The sequence below is a fragment of the Salvelinus alpinus genome, chromosome 11 (assembly GCF_045679555.1).
Source record: "Salvelinus alpinus chromosome 11, SLU_Salpinus.1, whole genome shotgun sequence".
NCBI lineage: Eukaryota > Metazoa > Chordata > Actinopteri > Salmoniformes > Salmonidae > Salvelinus > Salvelinus alpinus.
Window position 1 is genome coordinate 19,287,720 of NC_092096.1, and position 19,441 is coordinate 19,307,160.

At 44.9% G+C, this 19,441-nt stretch overlaps 1 long non-coding RNA gene across 1 annotated transcript; it reads right to left on the reverse strand.

The window, feature by feature from the left end:
* Positions 1–4,214: 4,214 nt before the first annotated feature.
* On the reverse strand, positions 4,215–14,719 carry LOC139533697 (uncharacterized). Its single transcript, XR_011666843.1, has 5 exons — positions 14,397–14,719; positions 9,346–9,373; positions 7,413–7,448; positions 7,145–7,221; positions 4,215–4,629 (listed from the first exon to the last, which is right to left on the reverse strand). It is a non-coding gene; the product is annotated as an uncharacterized lncRNA (long non-coding RNA).
* Between the last annotated feature and the right edge of the window lie 4,722 nt (positions 14,720–19,441).

Here is a 19,441-nt window from a genome sequence, read left to right on the forward strand (position 1 = left end):
CGGTCTCCAAGGAGTTGATAGCTACGGTCTCCAAGGAGCTGATAGTTACGGTGTCCAAGGAGTTGATAGTTACAGTCTCCAAGGAGTAAATAGTTACAGTCTCCAAGGAAGTGATAGTTACGGTCTCCAAGGAGTTGATAGTTACGGTCTCCAAGGAGTTGACAGTTACGTCTCCAAGGAGTAAATAGTTACAGTCTCCAAGGAGTTGATAGTTACGTTCTCCAAGGAGCTGATAGTTACGGTCTCCAAGGAGTTGATAGCTACAGTCTCCAAGGAGCTGATAGTTACGGTGTCCAAGGAGTTGATAGTTACGGTGTACAAGGAGTTGATAGTTACGGTCTCCAAGGAGTTGATAGCTACAGTCTCCAAGGAGCTGATAGTTACGGTCTCCAAGGAGCTGATAGTTACGGTCTCCAAGGAGCTGATAGTTACGGTCTCCAAGGAGCTGATAGTTACGGTCTCCAAGGAGTTGATAGCTACAGTCTCCAAGGAGTTGATAGTTACGGTGTACAAGGAGTTGATAGTTACGGTCTCCAAGGAGTTGATAGCTACAGTCTCCAAGGAGCTGATAGTTACGGTCTCCAAGGAGCTGATAGTTACGGTCTCCAAGGAGCTGATAGTTACGGTCTCCAAGGAGCTGATAGCTACAGTCTCCAAGGAGCTGATAGTTACGGTCTCCAAGGAGCTGATAGTTACGGTCTCCAAGGAGTTGATAGCTACAGTCTCCAAGGAGCTGATAGTTACGGTCTCCAAGGAATTGATAGTTACGGTCTCCAAGGAGTTGATAGTTACGGTCTCCAAGGAGTTGACAGTTACGTCTCCAAGGAGTTGATAGCTACAGTCTCCAAGGAGTTGATAGTTACGGTCTCCAAGGAGTTGATAGCTACAGTCTCCAAGGAGCTGATAGTTACGGTGTCCAAGGAGTTGATAGCTACAGTCTCCAAGGAGCTGATAGTTACGGTCTCCAAGGAGCTGATAGTTACGGTGTCCAAGGAGTTGATAGCTACAGTCTCCAAGGAGCTGATAGTTACGGTCTCCAAGGAGCTGATAGTTACGGTCTCCAAGGAGTTGATAGCTACAGTCTCCAAGGAGCTGATAGTTACGGTGTCCAAGGAGTTGATAGTTACGGTCTCCAAGGAATTGATAGTTACGGTCTCCAAGGAGTTGATAGTTACGGTCTCCAAGGAGTTGACAGTTACGTCTCCAAGGAGTTGATAGCTACAGTCTCCAAGGAGTTGATAGTTACGGTCTCCAAGGAGTTGATAGCTACAGTCTCCAAGGAGCTGATAGTTACGGTGTCCAAGGAGTTGATAGCTACAGTCTCCAAGGAGCTGATAGTTACGGTCTCCAAGGAGCTGATAGTTACGGTGTCCAAGGAGTTGATAGCTACAGTCTCCAAGGAGCTGATAGTTACGGTCTCCAAGGAGCTGATAGTTACGGTGTCCAAGGAGTTGATAGCTACAGTCTCCAAGGAGCTGATAGTTACGGTCTCCAAGGAGTTGATAGCTACAGTCTCCAAGGAGCTGATAGTTACGGTCTCCAAGGAGCTGATAGTTACGGTGTCCAAGGAGTTGATAGCTACAGTCTCCAAGGAGCTGATAGTTACGGTCTCCAAGGAGCTGATAGTTACGGTGTCCAAGGAGTTGATAGCTACAGTCTCCAAGGAGCTGATAGTTACGGTGTCTAAGGAGTTGATAGTTACGGTCTCCAAGGAGTTGATAGCTACGGTCTCCAAGGAGCTGATAGTTACGGTGTCCAAGGAGTTGATAGTTACAGTCTCCAAGGAGTAAATAGTTACAGTCTCCAAGGAAGTGATAGTTACGGTCTCCAAGGAGTTGATAGTTACGGTCTCCAAGGAGCTGATAGTTACGGTCTCCAAGGAGTTGATAGCTACAGTCTCCAAGGAGCTGATAGTTACGGTGTCCAAGGAGTTGATAGCTACAGTCTCCAAGGAGTCGATCTAAAACTAGTCTATAGTCATTTGAAGAATCTCAGCAGCACATAACAAGTAGACTGTACATGAAGTGTAGGCTAGTCGTACTGAGGAGATGACTGGTGAGGAATAGGCCTTTCAATTACACACAGAAAAAAAGACACACAGAGACAGACACAACACATGCACGCACACATACAGAAATCATACATTTCTGAAGACGAGCACACGAGCACACAATGCATTTCCACAAGATTTATTTAAGAATGTGGAAACTATGTTGTGAAAATAATTAACATGTTGGACTACATTCAAGAAAAGAAAACGTGGATGCTCCAAATACGGTCGTGGCCAAAAGTTTTGAGAATGACACAAATATTAATTTTCACAAAGTCTGCTGCCTCAGTTTGTATGATGGCAATTTGCATATACTCCAGAATGTTATGAAGAGTGATAAGATGAATTGCAATTAATTGGAACGTTCCTCTTTGCCATGCAAATGAACTGAATCCCCCAAAAACGTTTCCACTGCATTTCAGCCCTGCCACAAAAGGACCAGCTGACATCATGTCAGTTATTCTCTCGTTAACACAGGTGTGAATGTTGACAAGGACAAGGCTGGAGATCACTCTGTCATGCTGATTGAGTTCGAACAACAGACTGGAAGCTTCAAAGGGAGGGTGGTGCTTGGAATCATTGTTCTTCCTCTGTCAAACATGGTTACCTGCAAGGAAACACGTGCCGTCGTCATTGCTTTGCACAAAAAGGGCTTCACAGGCAAGGATATTGCTGCCAGTAAGATTGCACCTAAATCAACCATTTATCGGATCATCAAGAACTTCAAGGAGAGCAGTTCAATTGTTGTGAAGAAGGCTTCAGGGCACCCAAGAAAGTCCAGCAAGCGCCAGGACCGTCTCCTAAAGTTGATTCAGCTGCGGGATCGGGGCACCACCAGGACAGAGCTTGCTCAGGAATGGCAGCAGGCAGGTGTGAGTGCATCTGCACGCACAGTGAGGCGAAGACTTTTGGAGGATGGCCTGGTATCAAGAAGGGCAGCAAAGAAGCCACTTCTCTCCAGGAAAAACATCAGGGACAGACTGATATTCTGCAAAAGGTACAGGGATTGGACTGCTGAGGACAGGGGTAAAGTAATTTTCTCTGATGAATCCCCTTTCAGATTGTTTGGGGCATCCGGAAAAAAGCTTGTCCGGAGAAGACAAGGTGAACGCTACCATCAGTCCTGTGTCATGCCAACAGTAAAGCATCCTGAGACCATTCATGTGTGGGTTTGCTTCTCAGCCAAGGGAGTGGACTCACTCACAATTTTGTCTAAGAACACAGCCATGAATAAAGAATGATACCAACACATCCTCCGAGAGCAACTTCTCCCAACCATCCAGGAACAGTTTGGTGACGACCAATGCCTTTTCCAGCATGATGGAGCACCTTGCCATAAGGCAAACGTGATAACTAAGTGGCTCGGGGAACAAAACATCAATAGACCTTAATCCCATTGAGAACTTGTGGTCAATCCTCAAGAAGCGGGTGGACAAACAAAACCCCACAAATCCTGACAAACTCCAAGCATTGATTATGCAAAAATGGGCTGCCAATGGGCTGGCCCAGAAGTTAATTGACAGCATGCCAGGGTGGATTGCAGAGGTCTTGAAAAAGAAGGGTCAACACTGCAAATATTGACTCTTTGCATCAACTTCATGTAATTGTCAATAAAAGCCTTTGACACTTATGAAATGCTTGTAATTATACTTCAGTATTCCATAGTAACACCTGACAAAAATATCTAAAGACTCTGAAGCAGCAAACTTTGTGGAAATTAATATTTGTGTCATTCTCAAAACATTTGGCCACGACTGTACATATGCCTACATATTGAGTGAAGAAAGATTATTCTCTATTCGGCCAATGATACAAATGGGGAACATTTGATCCAGCTCCTATAGAGATAATTTCTGAGAACTATTGACTCAGAGACAGAGAGAAAAAAATCAAGAAATATTTGAATATGAGTTCTGAGAGAGGTCTTGTCTTGTTTCTTGGTATTGCTGAGATCTGAATAGGCCTATCTGATCCAGTCTGACATTTAGTTCTGAGTAGAAGGTTGCCTTGTCTCATGATCCTGAGTGGTGAATGCCGACTCCAACATCCGTGATGCCCTTTGACCTGGGTCGTGTTCATTAGGGTGCCTGTTTTCAAATTTTGTTGAACAAATGAAAACAAGTATTTCTTATTGAACAAGTTCAGATAGTACCTCCCACTTTCATTTCGTTTTGGACTTTTGTCTTCCGTTTTGTGCCTATTAACACGACGCTGATTCCTGAGCAGTCACATCCATGGTGAGCATTTGACTCATTGTCTGATCATTCACCTTAGAAACTGATCCCAGTTCAGTTCCTATGGAGAGAGAGGGGGAGATGATTGGTCCCCTAGGGGTTCTACTGGGTCCCATGGAGCCAATCAGAGATCAAAGAGAACAATTCCTTCCTTCATTCTTGCTGACATCATTATCCTGACGGTTCTCCCTCTCTCTCTCTCTGTAGTGGGTGTGAGAGTCCCAAAAGATGAACTTCTGAGATTGAGGCAGAGAGTTTAACATAGGATATTGACATCTGATATTGAGATCGGGGCTGTTGACATCATACCTTTAGTGAAAGTTGTTTCAATGATGCTTCACTCATCTGTGGGGAGAAAAGAGAAAATTACTAGGACTTGACGTTGACACACACACCCCCACACACCTGCTGCTTCATTAAGGCTGTAAGCCCTAGCCTCCTTGAGGTGCTCATCACTTCAGCCAGTCCCTGGGGAGAGTGGCATTACCAATTACCTGCCACAGGATCCCAGTCTCCTCATTATAACACCCAACGGGACACAAACACACACACGACCACACAAATGTGCACTCTCACGCACGCACGCACACACACAATTCAGTCCCAATCAAAATCCTATTTTCCCTGACCCCTAAACCTAACACATTTTCTTACCCAAAAACTTAACCTTAACCCTAACCCTAGCTCCTAACCCTTAACATAATTCTAACCCTAATTCTAACCTTAACCCTAAACTCCCTAGAAATAGCATTTGACTTTGCTGGGACTAACAAAATGTCCCCAGTTGGTCCAATTTCTGTTTGGTTACTTTTCTTGTGGGGACTTCTGGTCCCCACAAGAATAGTTAAACACGTCCACACACACACGTCCACACACACACACGTCCACACACACCATCATCACTGTGTATAACCTGTAGCAGTGACATCAATATCACACATCACCAGATCACTCCGGCACAACCAGATCACTCCCGCACCAACAGGTCACCCCCGCACCGGCAGATCACTAACACACAACCGGATCACTAACACACAACCGGATCACTCCCGCACCGCCGGGTCACTCCCGCACCGCCGGGTCACCCCCGCACCGCCGGGTCACCCCCGCACCGCCGGGTCACCCCCGCACCGCCGGGTCACCCCCGCACCGCCGGATCACCCCCGCACCGCCAGGTCACCCCCGCACCGCCAGGTCACCCCCGCACCGCCAGGTCACCCCCGCACCGCCAGGTCACCCCCGCACCGCCAGGTCACTCCCGCACCGCCAGGTCACTCCCGCACCGCCAGGTCACTCCCGCACCGCCAGGTCACTCCCGCACCAGCAGGTCACTCCCGCACCAGCAGGTCACTCCCGCACCAGCAGATCACTCCCACCCCACCAGATCACTCCCGCACCACCAGATCACTCACTCCCGCACCAGCAGGTCACTCCCGCACCAGCAGGTCACTCCCGCACCAGCAGGTCACTCCCGCACCAGCAGGTCACTCCCGCACCACCAGATCACTCCCGCACCACCAGATCACTCCCGCACCACCAGATCACTCCCGCACCACCAGATCACTAACACACCACCAGATCACTCCCGCACCACCAGATCACTCCCGCACCACCAGATCACTCCCGCACCACCAGATCACTAACACACAACCAGATCACTAACACACAACCAGATCACTCCCGCACCACCAGATCACTCCCGCACCAACAGGTCACCCCCGCACCACCAGATCACCCTCGCACCACCAGATCACTCCCGCACCACCAGATCACCCTCGCACCACCAGATCAACCTCGCACCACCAGATCACTCCCGCACCACCAGATCACTAACACACCACCAGATCACTCCCGCACCACCAGATCACTCCCGCACCACCAGATCACTCCCGCACCACCAGATCACTAACACACAACCAGATCACTAACACACAACCAGATCACTCCCGCACCACCAGATCACTAACACACAACCAGATCACTAACACACAACCAGATCACTCCCGCACCAGCAGGTCACTAACACACCACCAGATCACTAACACACCACCAGATCACTCCCGCACCACCAGATCACTCCCGCACCACCAGATCACTCCCGCACCACCAGATCATCCTCGCACCACCAGATCACTAACACACCACCAGATCACTCCCGCACCACCAGTTCACTAACACACAACCAGATCACCCTCGCACCACCAGATCACCCTCGCACCACCAGATCACCCTCGCACCACCAGATCACCCTCGCACCACCAGATCACCCTCGCACCACCAGATCACTCCCGCACCACCAGATCACCCCCGCACCCCCGCACCACCAGATCACTAACACACCACCAGATCACCCTCGCACCACCAGATCACCCTCACACCACCAGATCACCCCCGCACCACCAGATCACTAACACACCACCAGATCACTAACACACCACCAGATCACTAACACACCACCAGATCACTAACACACCACCAGATCACTCCCGCACCACCAGATCACTAACACACCACCAGATCACTCCCGCACCACCAGATCACTAACACACCACCAGATCACTAACACACCACCAGATCACTAACACACCACCAGATCACTAACACACCACCAGATCACTAACACACCACCAGATCCACATCCCTCTCCCTCAGAATGATCCTCCTCAGTCAGAAGTGTTTTAACCAGAACTCTCTCATGCTTCCTCCTGACCTCTAAGGCCTGACAGGAAATTGAGAGTCTTCGTGTCTATAACGGAGGCTGAGAAACACATTGAGACGTGGACATCCTCTCAAACTCACATCCAAACCCAGCACATCTTGTGTCAGAACAAAACTCAGTCTATCTGTGTATGACTGTTACCTTGGTGTGCTCCCATCTGGATAGGAGGCATAATGCTCAGGTCTGCTGGTAGTCCCACATACACACCTCCATAGTTCCTGAGAGAAGAGGACACACACACACACAGTGAGAAAGACATAGATAGACAGGTCTTGATCACAGTGACCTTCGAGCAACAAACTCACACACACACACACACACACACACACACACACACACACACACACACACACACACACACACACACACACACACACACACACACACACACACACACAATGTTACTCACATCCTTTTTTCTTCTTCTTGTGCAGACTCCTCTGTGCTGTAAATGACATCATCAGTCAGTAAGTCAGTAACAATTCAGTCAGTCAGTAATAACTCAGTCAGTAATAACTCAGTCAGTAATAAGTCAGTCAGTCAGTAATAACTCAGTCAGTCAGTAATAAGTCAGTCAGTCAGTAATAACTCAGTCAGTAATAAGTCAGTCAGTCAGTAATAACTCAGTCAGTCAGTAATAATTCAGTCAGTCAGTAATACGTCAGTCAGTCAGTAATAACTCAGTCAGTCAGTAATAAGTCAGTCAGTCAGTAATAAGTCAGTCAATCAGTAATAACTCAGTCAGTCAGTAATAACTCAGTCAGTAATAACTGAGTCAGTCAGTAATAACTGAGTCAGTCAGTAATAACTCAGTCAGTAATAACTCAGTCAGTAATAACTCAGTCAGTAATAACTCAGTCAGTTAGTAATAACTCAGTCAGTTAGTAATAACTCAGTCAGTCAGTAATAACTCAGTCAGTCAGTAATAACTCAGTCAGTAATACGTCAGTCAGTCAGTGATAAGTCCATCACCCCCGGGAGTTCTGACACATGGTCACATCAAACAAAGGTCAATGAATGGCATGGCTAGGAAATAGTGATCAACTCAGGTCTGTCCAATATCTAAATGTGCGTGTTCATGGGTGTTCACCGTCTAGGGGTCTTTTCTCCACCAGAGACCTGTTTATGTTGAAGTTCTGTAGCACTGCCGAAACCAGTCTCATTGATGACCTGGCTATCATTATTTTCAGTCATTTAGCAGAGGCTCTTATCCAGAGCGACTTACAGTCACACTTGTTTTATTTCGTACTGGTCCTCCGTGGGAATCGAACCCATATTGTCCCACAACCCTGGCGTTGCAAGCACCGTGCTCTACCAACAAAGCCACACGGGACCAGCTAGGCTTGTTGAGAACTTGGCCTGCCTGTCAATATGTTTATCAGGCAGCTTGTTGAGAACTCTGCCTAACTGTCGATATGCTTATCGGGAAGTAGTCCACAGTATTTGACTAATGTCTGACTCATTAATTCCAGGAAATTGTGTTTTTCCTTTCATAGTTGAGAGCCAGGGCCCTGTGGGCAAGGTGAGGACTGAGTGTGAGTGAGACCGGATGGGGATGTTTGTGAGGCCTGGCTGGGATAAACAGAGCAGTGACGTGGAAGGTACTTCACCTTTAATGAAAGAACATGACCTATTAGCTTACAACAACCACATATTCTATATACTGACAAGAACAACACATTTCACCTACGGCTGTCATACTGACAACAACAACACATTCTCCACCTACAGCTGTCATACTGACAACAACAACACATTCTCCACCTACGGCTGTCATGCTGACAACAACAACACATTCTCCACCTACAGCTGTCATACTGATAACAACAACACATTCTCCACCTACGGCTGTCATACTGATAACAACAACACATTCTCCACCTACGGCTGTCATACTGACAACAACAACACATTCTCCACCTACAGCTGTCATACTGACAACAACAACACATTCTCCACCTACGGCTGTCATGCTGACAACAACAACACATTCTCCACCTACAGCTGTCATGCTGACAACAACAACACATTCTCCACCTACGGCTGTCATACTGACAACAACAACACATTCTCCACCTACAGCTGTCATACTGACAACAGCAACACATTCTCCACCTACAGCTGTCATACTGACAACAACAACACATTCTCCACCTACGGCTGTCATACTGACAACAACAACACATTCTCCACCTACGGCTGTCATACTGACAACAACAACACCGGCCGATTCCCCCTACTCCCCAAATAGTGTACACTCATTCGTGCCCCCTTAAGAATTGAAAAGCAGTAGATTAGTGAGAGAAATATGGGCTTGAGGCCAGAGAGACAACCATACTCACACTTCTTCTCTGGAGGCTTCAGCTGGACCTGTGAGAACAAAGATATATTCATTTAAGATGATTGAACGGTCCTCTAATACAGGATTAGTAAAGGCCCAGTGTTACAGACGTCTATATAGGTCTGTTAATACAGGATTAGTAAAGGCCCAGTGTTACAGACGTCTATATAGGTCTGTTAATACAGGACTAGTAAAGGCCCAGTGTTACAGACGTCTATATAGGTCTGTTAATACAGGACTAGTAAAGGCCCAGTGTTACATACCTCTATATAGGTCTGTTAATACAGGACTAGTAAAGGCCCAGTGTTACAGACGTCTATATAGGTCTGTTAATACAGGACTAGTAAAGGCCCAGTGTTACAGACGTCTATATAGGTCTGTTAATACAGGACTAGTAAAGGCCCAGTGTTACAGACGTCTATATAGGTCTGTTAATACAGGACTAGTAAAGGCCCAGTGTTACAGACGGCTATACTTTGCAATATTTTTAAAACTAAATGTATTTGAGTGTTTACCTACATTTGTAACTTGAGTCTGATAATTATCTGTACAAAACAATTAATCTGATAATGCTTGTGGAATATAAAAATACTTGCTTGATATATGTTTTCCAGTTTCTTGAAATACTTTGCAAATTAAATTTATTTCTATGTGAAAACTGAAATGGTTTATTCATTCCATTTGCGTTTTAGTAACTTACAGTCGTGAGTGCATACGTTTTAGGAGACACTCTTATCCAGAGTGCATACATTTTCATACTTTTTCGTACTGGTCCCCCGTGGGAAACGAACCCACAATCATAGCATTGCAAGTGCCATGCTCTACCGACTGAGCCAAATCATCACAGCGGGTGCTGCAGCACACTCAGTACCCCTACTTCCCACGGCTATGCCTACCTCTACCTCTACCTACAGTGCCTTCGGGATGTATTCACACCCCTTAACCTTTTCCACATTTTGTTGTGCTACAGCCTGAATGTAAAATGGATTCAATTGAGATTTTTTTGTCACTGGCCTACAAGGTGTTATGTTTAGGACCAATCCAACACAACACATTGCTGAGTACCACTCTCTCTGTGTGTGTGTGTGTGTGTGTGTGTGTGTGTGTGTGTGTGTGTGTGTGTGTGTGTGTGTGTGTGTGTGTGTGTGTGTGTGTGTGTGTGTGTGTGTGTGTGTGTGAGCATGCATGCGTGTGTGTGGGTCTGAAATCTCTCCCATCCACTGCCTTTTCTTTTTAAAACAGAGAAACAGAGAAGCCTTGACTGCTTTCAGTGTTCATGAGCTTGCCCTTTGTCCCATTGTGAGTGCTGTTGAAAGCATCTTGTCCCTGAGTCACCCATCTATTCTGTACTCAGGCTGTCATCAGAGCACCACTCTCCCCAGTAATAACAGATATATCTGGTCAGGTAGTCCTCAGAGCACCACTCTCCCCAGTCATAACAGATATATCTGGTCAGGTAGACCTCAGAGCACCACTCTCCTCAGTCATAACAGATATATCTGGTCAGGTAGACCTCAGAGCACCACTCTCCCCAGTCATAACAGATAGATCTGGTCAGGTAGTCATCAGAGCACCACTCTCCTCAGTCATAACAGATAGATCTGGTCAGGTAGTCATCAGAGCACCACTCTCCTCAGTCATAACAGATATATCTGGTAAGGTAATCCTCAGAGCACCACTCTCCCCAGTCATAACAGATATATCTGGTCAGGTAGACCTCAGAGCACCACTCTCCCCAGTCATAACAGATATATCTGGTCAGGTAATCCTCAGAGCACCACTCTCCCCAGTCATAACAGATAGATCTGGTCAGGTAGACCTCAGAGCACCACTCTCCCCAGTCATAACAGATAGATCTGGTCAGGTAGTCATCAGAGCACCACTCTCCTCAGTCATAACAGATATATCTGGTCAGGTAGACCTCAGAGCACCACTCTCCCCAGTCATAACAGATAGATCTGGTCAGGTAGACCTCAGAGCACCACTCTCCCCAGTCATAACAGATAGATCTGGTCAGGTAGTCATCAGAGCACCACTCTCCCCAGTCATAACAGATATATCTGGTCAGGTAGTCATCAGAGCACCACTCTCCTCAGTAATAACAGATATATCTGGTCAGGTAGTCATCAGAGCACCACTCTCCCCAGTCATAACAGATAGATCTGGTCAGGTAGTCATCAGAGCACCACTCTCCTCAGTCATAACAGATAGATCTGGTCAGGTAGTCCTCAGAGCACCACTCTCCCCAGTCATAACAGATATATCTGGTCAGGTAATCATCAGAGCACCACTCTCCTCAGTCATAACAGATATATCTGGTCAGGTAGTCATCAGAGCACCACTCTCCTCAGTCATAACAGATATATCTGGTCAGGTAATCATCAGAGCACCACTCTCCCCAGTCATAACAGATATATCTGGTCAGGTAATCATCAGAGCACCACTCTCCTCAGTCATAACAGATAGATCTGGTCAGGTAGTCATCAGAGCACCACTCTCCTCAGTCATAACAGATATATCTGGTCAGGTAGACCTCAGAGCACCACTCTCCCCAGTCATAACAGATATATCTGGTCAGGTAATCATCAGAGCACCACTCTCCTCAGTCATAACAGATATAGCTGGAGACTAACAAATGCTGTGATAGATCAAATCAGATCACACACACACACACACACACACACACACACACACACACACACACACACACACACACACACACACACACACACACACACACACACACACACACACACACACACACACACACACACACACACACACACACACACACACGGAGGAAACAGCTGATATTAGTGGTCTACTGTTAGTCCAGGTAAACAAGTCATATCCTCAACATCAGCTATACTAGTGGTTTACTGTTAGTCAAGGTAAACACGTCATATCCTCAACATCAGCTATACTAGTGGTTTACTGTTAGTCAAGGTAAACACGTCATATCCTCAACATCAGCTATACTAGTGGTTTACTGTTAGTCAAGGTAAACACGTCATATCCTCAACATCAGCTATACTAGTGGTTTACTGTTAGTCAAGGTAAACACGTCATATCCTCAACATCAGCTATACTAGTGGTCTACTGTTAGTCAAGGTAAACACGTCATATCCTCAACATCAGCTATACTAGTGGTTTACTGTTAGTCCAGGTAAACACTTCATATCCTCAACATCAGCTATACTAGTGGTTTACTGTTAGTCAAGGTAAACACGTCATATCCTCAACATCAGCTATACTAGTGGTCTACTGTTAGTCAAGGTAAACACGTCATATCCTCAACATCAGCTATACTAGTGGTTTACTGTTAGTCAAGGTAAACACGTCATATCCTCAACATCAGCTATACTAGTGGTTTACTGTTAGTCAAGGTAAACACTTCATATCCTCAACATCAGCTATACTAGTGGTTTACTGTTAGTCAAGGTAAACACGTCATATCCTCAACCTCAGCTATACTAGTGGTTTACTGTTAGTCAAGGTAAACACGTCATATCCTCAACATCAGCTATACTAGTGGTTTACTGTTAGTCCAGGTAAACACGTCATATCCTCAACATCAGCTATACTAGTGGTCTACTGTTAGTCCAGGTAAACACGTCATATCCTCAACATCAGCTATACTAGTGGTCTACTGTTAGTCCAGGTAAACACGTCATATCAACATCAGCTATACTAGTGGTCTACTGTTAGTCCAGGTAAACACGTCATATCAACATCAGCTATACTAGTGGTCTACTGTTAGTCCAGGTAAACACATCATATCAACATCAGCTATACTAGTGGTTTACTGTTAGTCCAGGTAAACAAGCCATATGATGGTGTTGTTCATGTGACAGTTGATAATATGTTAACTGTAGTAGATGTTAACCAGTACATCAGTAGGACATGGTGTCTATGGTAATCTCGTTACCTGTTGATTTTCACTAGTATCCATTTTCCATACACAACATTACATGTTGAATTACAGGTCGAAAATGCCTTCTATTGAACAACAAACCCAAGGCACATCGGCCCAACATACTGAATATAACTAACATAGAACATCTCCTTTCATAAGGGTTTCTCTTTCCATAATGATCACGTCAGGGGAAAGCATTTCAAGGGTAATGTCGATTGGCTTTGATTTCTGAAACTCTCTCTATCTCCCCCTCTCCCCCTCTCCCCCTCCCCCTCAGAGTGTTGACGTATCAATGACATCAAGACTGCTGCTTTGATTCCAACTGACAGTGTGTCTGATTCAACTAGTTTAGCTTCAAATCAAAACACACACACACGCCAGGCAAGCATGTACACACACGGTTGCACTTGAATGAGCGAGCGAGCGGCACACACACACAAACAAACACACACACACACGCACACACACACACACACACACACACGGTTGCACTTGAATGAGCGAGCGAGCGCACACACACACACACAGAAATCATTGCCCACATACTGTACACAGAAGGTACTTCTGTACCCTACATCTCTATTCATAAAAAAACTCCATAACTCTCCATAATTATAAAACTCTGTTTCCACAACTCTCTATTGTAAAGAACTGTTTACACAACTCTCTATTGTAAAGCCCTGTTTACACAACTCTCTATTGTAAAGCCCTGTTTCCACAACTCTCTATTTTAAAGAACTGTTAACACAAATCTCTATTGAAAAATCCCTGTTTCCACAACTTTCTATTGTAAAGCCCTGTTTCCACAACTCTCTATTGCAAAGCCCTGTTTCCACAACTTTCTATTGTAAAGCCCTGTTTCCATAGCTTTCTATTGTAAAGCCCACTTATTCATTGTTGCTATGACAGTTAGCTCAGTATGAGACGCTAGAATGAGAGTTTGGTAGAAAAACTAAACATAATTCCTTATGCCAAATACATCAACATAAATAACTCACGTGTAAAGTATACACACATACAATACACACACACACACACACTCACACTAGAATACACACTGTTCACATACACATACACACACACTGTACACACACGTTCACCCCCCTTTAGCAGCGCTAGGTCGATAGCACACTCACCTCCTCCAGCCGCGCTGGTCGTTGAGGAATATCCACAACCCATCTCACATCCACACTGACCTGACAAGGTGAACAAGGGAGACACAGAGAGAGAAGAAGTGGAGAAGAGGTGGACAGTAGTAGTGGAGAGGAAAGGTGGAGGGGGGGGGGGACTGTAGCAGGGGAGAGAGAAGAGGTGGAGAGAGGGACAGTAGTAGTGGAGAGGAAAGGTGGAGGGGGGGACTGTAGCAGTGGAGAGAGAAGAGGTGGAGAGGGGGACTGTAGTAGTGCTGTCTGTGGTTTGCTGCTGCTGTCTCTCTCTGTGGTGCTCTCTGAGTGTCTCCACTGTGAGACTGAAGCAGCATGTTAAGTCAAGGATTGGGGGAGGAAACTTAAAGAGAGAGGAGGAGGAGAGAGTGAAGGAGGAAGAGAGAGGGCGACTGTTGTAACACTGTGTGTGTGTGTGTGTGTGTGTGTTTGAGAGAGAGAGGTGGCGATGGAGAAGAGGGGAGAGTGGGTATATTCCTCCCCCTGGTGTGGTTGCCCAGGTAACAAGGAGTGGGCATGTCAGGGAGGGGGCTCAGCCAATGAGAGGGCTGTGTGTGTGTGTGTGTGTGTGGGTGGGTGTGTGTGTGTGTGTGTGTGTGTGTGTGTGTGTGTGTGTGTGTGTGTGTGTTTCCTTGTTCTCTACTTCCGTCTTGAGACAACCAACCCGTTGAAGCAACTTAAATCAATCTATTTCAACCTAATCAAAAAGCTGAGCACACCAAAGCTCCGTTGCACGGAATAACTCTCTTCAAAGGACTATTTGTACAGGTCCGATGGCCATATAATCTACCTGAACCGTGCTATATCATCAATATAATCTACCTGAACCGTGCTATATCATCAATATAATCTACCTGAACCGTGCTACATCATCAATATAATCTACCTGAACCGTGCTACGTCATCAATATAATCTTCCTGAACCGTGCTACATCATCAATATAATCTACCTGAACCGTGCTACATCATCAATATAATCTTCCTGAACCGTGCTACATCATCAATATAATCTTCCTGAACCGTGCTACATCATCAATATAATCTTCCTGAACCGTGCTACATCATCAATATAATCTTCCTGAACCGTGCTACATCATCAATATAATCTTCCTGAACCGTGCTACATCATCAATATAATCTTCCTGAACCGTGCTACATCATCAATATATTCTTCCTGAACCGTGCTACATCATCAATATAATCTTCCTGAACCGTGCTACTTCATCAATATAATCTTCCTGAACCGTGCTACTTCATCAATATAATCTTCCTGAACCGTGCTACATCACCAATATAATCTTCCTGAACCGTGCTACATCATCAATATAGTCTTCCTGAACCGTCCTACATCATCAATATAATCTTCCTGAACCGTGCTACATCATCAATACAATCTTCCTGAACCGTGCTACTTCATCAATATAATCTTCCTGAACCGTGCTACATCATCAATATAATCTTCCTGAACCGTGCTACTTCATCAATATAATCTTCCTGAACCGTGCTACATCATCAATATAATCTTCCTGAAACGTGCTACATCAATATAATCTTCCTGAACCGTGCTACATCATCAATATAATCTTCCTGAACCGTGCTACATTACCAATATAATCTTCCTGAACCGTCCTACATCATCAATATAATCTTCCTGAACCGTGCTACATCATCAATATAATCTTCCTGAACCGTGCTACATCACCAATATAATCTTCCTGAACCGTGCTATATCATCAATATAATCTACCTGAACCGTGCTACATCAATATAATCTTCCTGAACCGTCCTATATCATCAATATAATCTTCCTGAACCGTGCTACATCATCAATATAATCTTCCTGAACCGTGCTACATCATCAATATAATCTTCCTGAACCGTGCTACATCATCAATATAATCTTCCTGAACCGTCCTACATCACCAATATAATCTTCCTGAACCGTGCTACATCACCAATATAATCTTCCTGAACCGTGCTACATCATCAATATAATCTTCCTGAACCGTGCTACATCATCAATATAATCTTCCTGAACCGTGCTACATCATCAATATAATCTTCCTGAACCGTGCTACATCATCAATATAATCTTCCTGAACCGTGCTACATCATCAATATAATCTTCCTGAACCGTGCTACATCATCAATATAATCTTCCTGAACCGTGCTACATCATCAATATAATCTTCCTGAACCGTGCTACATCATCAATATAATCTTCCTGAACCGTGCTACATCACCAATATAATCTACCTGAACCGTGCTATATCATCAATATAATCTTCCTGAACCGTGCTACATCATCAATATAATCTTCCTGAACCGTGCTACATCATCAATATAATCTTCCTGAACCGTGCTACATCATCAATATAATCTTCCTGAAACGTCCTATATCACCAATATAATCTTCCTGAACCGTGCTACATCACCAATATAATCTTCCTGAACCGTGCTACATCATCAATATAATCTTCCTGAACCGTGCTACATCATCAATATAATCTTCCTGAACCGTGCTACATCATCAATATAATCTTCCTGAACCGTGCTACATCACCAATATAATCTTCCTGAACCGTGCTACATCATCAATACAATCTTCCTGAACCGTGCTACATCATCAATATAATCTTCCTGAACCTGAGGGGGGAATAGGTTTTGTCGTGCCCTCTTCACGATGGTCTTGGTGTGCTTGGACCATGTTAGTTTGTTGGTGATGTGGACACCAAGGAACTTGAAGCTCTCAACCTTCTCCACTACAGCCCTGTCCATAAGAATGGGGGCGGACTCGGCCCTCCTTTTCCTGTAGTCCACAGGATCTGTGGATCTGTTGGGGCGGTATGCAAATTGGAGTGGGTCTATGGTTTCTGGGATAATGGTGTTGATGTGAACCATGACCAGCCTTTCAAAGCATTTCATGGCTACAGATGTGAGTGCTACGGGTCAGTAGTCATTTAGGCAGGTTACTTTAGCGTTCTTGGGCACAGGGACTAATCTTACACATAATGTGCTTAAAATGTTTGGGTATCCATGTCTCCAGCCCTCCCTGAGCACCTTTCTGACACAGTTCACTGTTTATGGAGCACGTGCTGCTGATTGCATCAGGGGAAGGTTGCGGGAAAGTCGAAGGAGGGTTGAGGGAAGGTTACCAGGGCATTAGCTACTGGATGCAGCAGTGGATGGGCCCCGAGTGTCGTCAAGGTCGAAAGTTTAAAATGAAGGCCAAAAATAATTGGAGAAAACATGTCAAGCACGAGCACAACTGCTGTATTGACTTCTATTAAGAGTCTTTTAGAAGATTCAAAGAAAAAAGTTAATTTCTAAGAAATCAGAAAGACGGATCTTCAGAAAACGTCATGCGTGTGACCAGATTCTGTAGAACTAGATTCTGAATATACAGCCGCGAGGTTGTATTTTCACTCTGGTTGTCTATCATTAGTCTATTTCAGGTGCACATGGTAGTCAAGCAGTCACGGCTGTTTGGTTGTTCATGTTATTCAGTCTAACCAGTAATGGCTATGACTCAGAGACATCCTGTGTGTGTACTTTCACAGGACCCTGTCATCTAGGCTTTAGTACTTCATCTGACCAGGATGAAGACGTCCCACTGGCCCCGGAACAACCATGATGGCACCAATTGGAGCTATTTGCCTCAGTTCATTAATGGCATATATATTTAACGGACCGGAACTCCATACTTTCAGACAATAACACTGTTATTTTCCACATTTTCTACAAAGACCAAGACTAGCAGCAGACTTGTGTGTCCTCGCCTTAGCTCTTATAATGCTATATATATATATATAATGCTATATATATATATATATACACACACCGTAACTCCACAGTTTCACAAAACAAACAAAAAACGCTTGGAGGAATGAGTCATTCTTTGCAGTAACATTGTGTACCATACTGCAAGCAGGGACAGAGACAGAGACATAAGCCCAATGTTGGTCCTGTTCAAGAAAAAGATTGTATTTTTATTTTTTATATATTTGTTTCTCTATAGTACTATTTGCCACTTAGCAATGTTATGAAGTTAGATGTAGCTAGCCCAGACAGGTTCCCAATCTCCCAACCTCATAACTAGAAACCAAGAAGCCATTTCAGGCTATCAATCAAGTTAGAGTAGCTAGCTTGTCTAACAATCTTAGCTGCCATGCCTGCTGGCAAGGTTGGTAGACATTAGAAAACATATTTTCCGAATAAGACTCACAAACCTTTCAATCTTTTACAAAGACTTTAGCAGACGTGCAGAGCAGCTTATTTAGTTACTTTAAAAAAATAACCAAGATGAATGCTTAGATATGTCGAAAAATATATATATATTTTTACATAGAATTAAGCATAATGATTATGACTCCAGACTGCAGGAATAAGTGTTTGAGTTATAGGTGTTTGAAAAATGCTAAATTATCAAATTTTCTTCTCATGTACTTTATACCCCGTCAGATTTTTAAGGTGCATGACGCCCCTGGTTGGGACTGCTTCCAGTCAAAGCTCGCATCCACTTTAAGACCCTGGGAAACTGCCCTTCTCTACCTTTAGGCTCAAACCCTACATCCCAACCCGAGCACTCCATTCTACCATCTCTGGTCTACTGGCCCTCCCTACCCGGCAGGGGTTTAACTCCCACACAGCCCAGTCAAAGCTCTTCTCTGTCCTGGCTCCCCAATGGTGGAACAAGGTTCCCCTTACGTCAGGACAGCGGAGTCCCTGCCCATCTTCCGTAACCCAACCTCTTTGAAGAGTATCTTAAATAAACCCCACGGCGCCTCCTGCAGTTGTGCTTAACCACATATCACAGTTGTATTGTCTCACCGAGCTCCTTAAAGCGCCAATCAGCAGTTGAAACAATAACAAAGTGAACTCCCTGCCACTGTTTTGCTAAAAAGCTGAGGGATAGGGCTAGAGAAATGTAACCCCTCTCAAATTCATAGACAGAGCCATGTGAAAAATGTTTTTAGCTACCCCAGATTGCCACTTTAAGATGAATGCACTAACTGTAG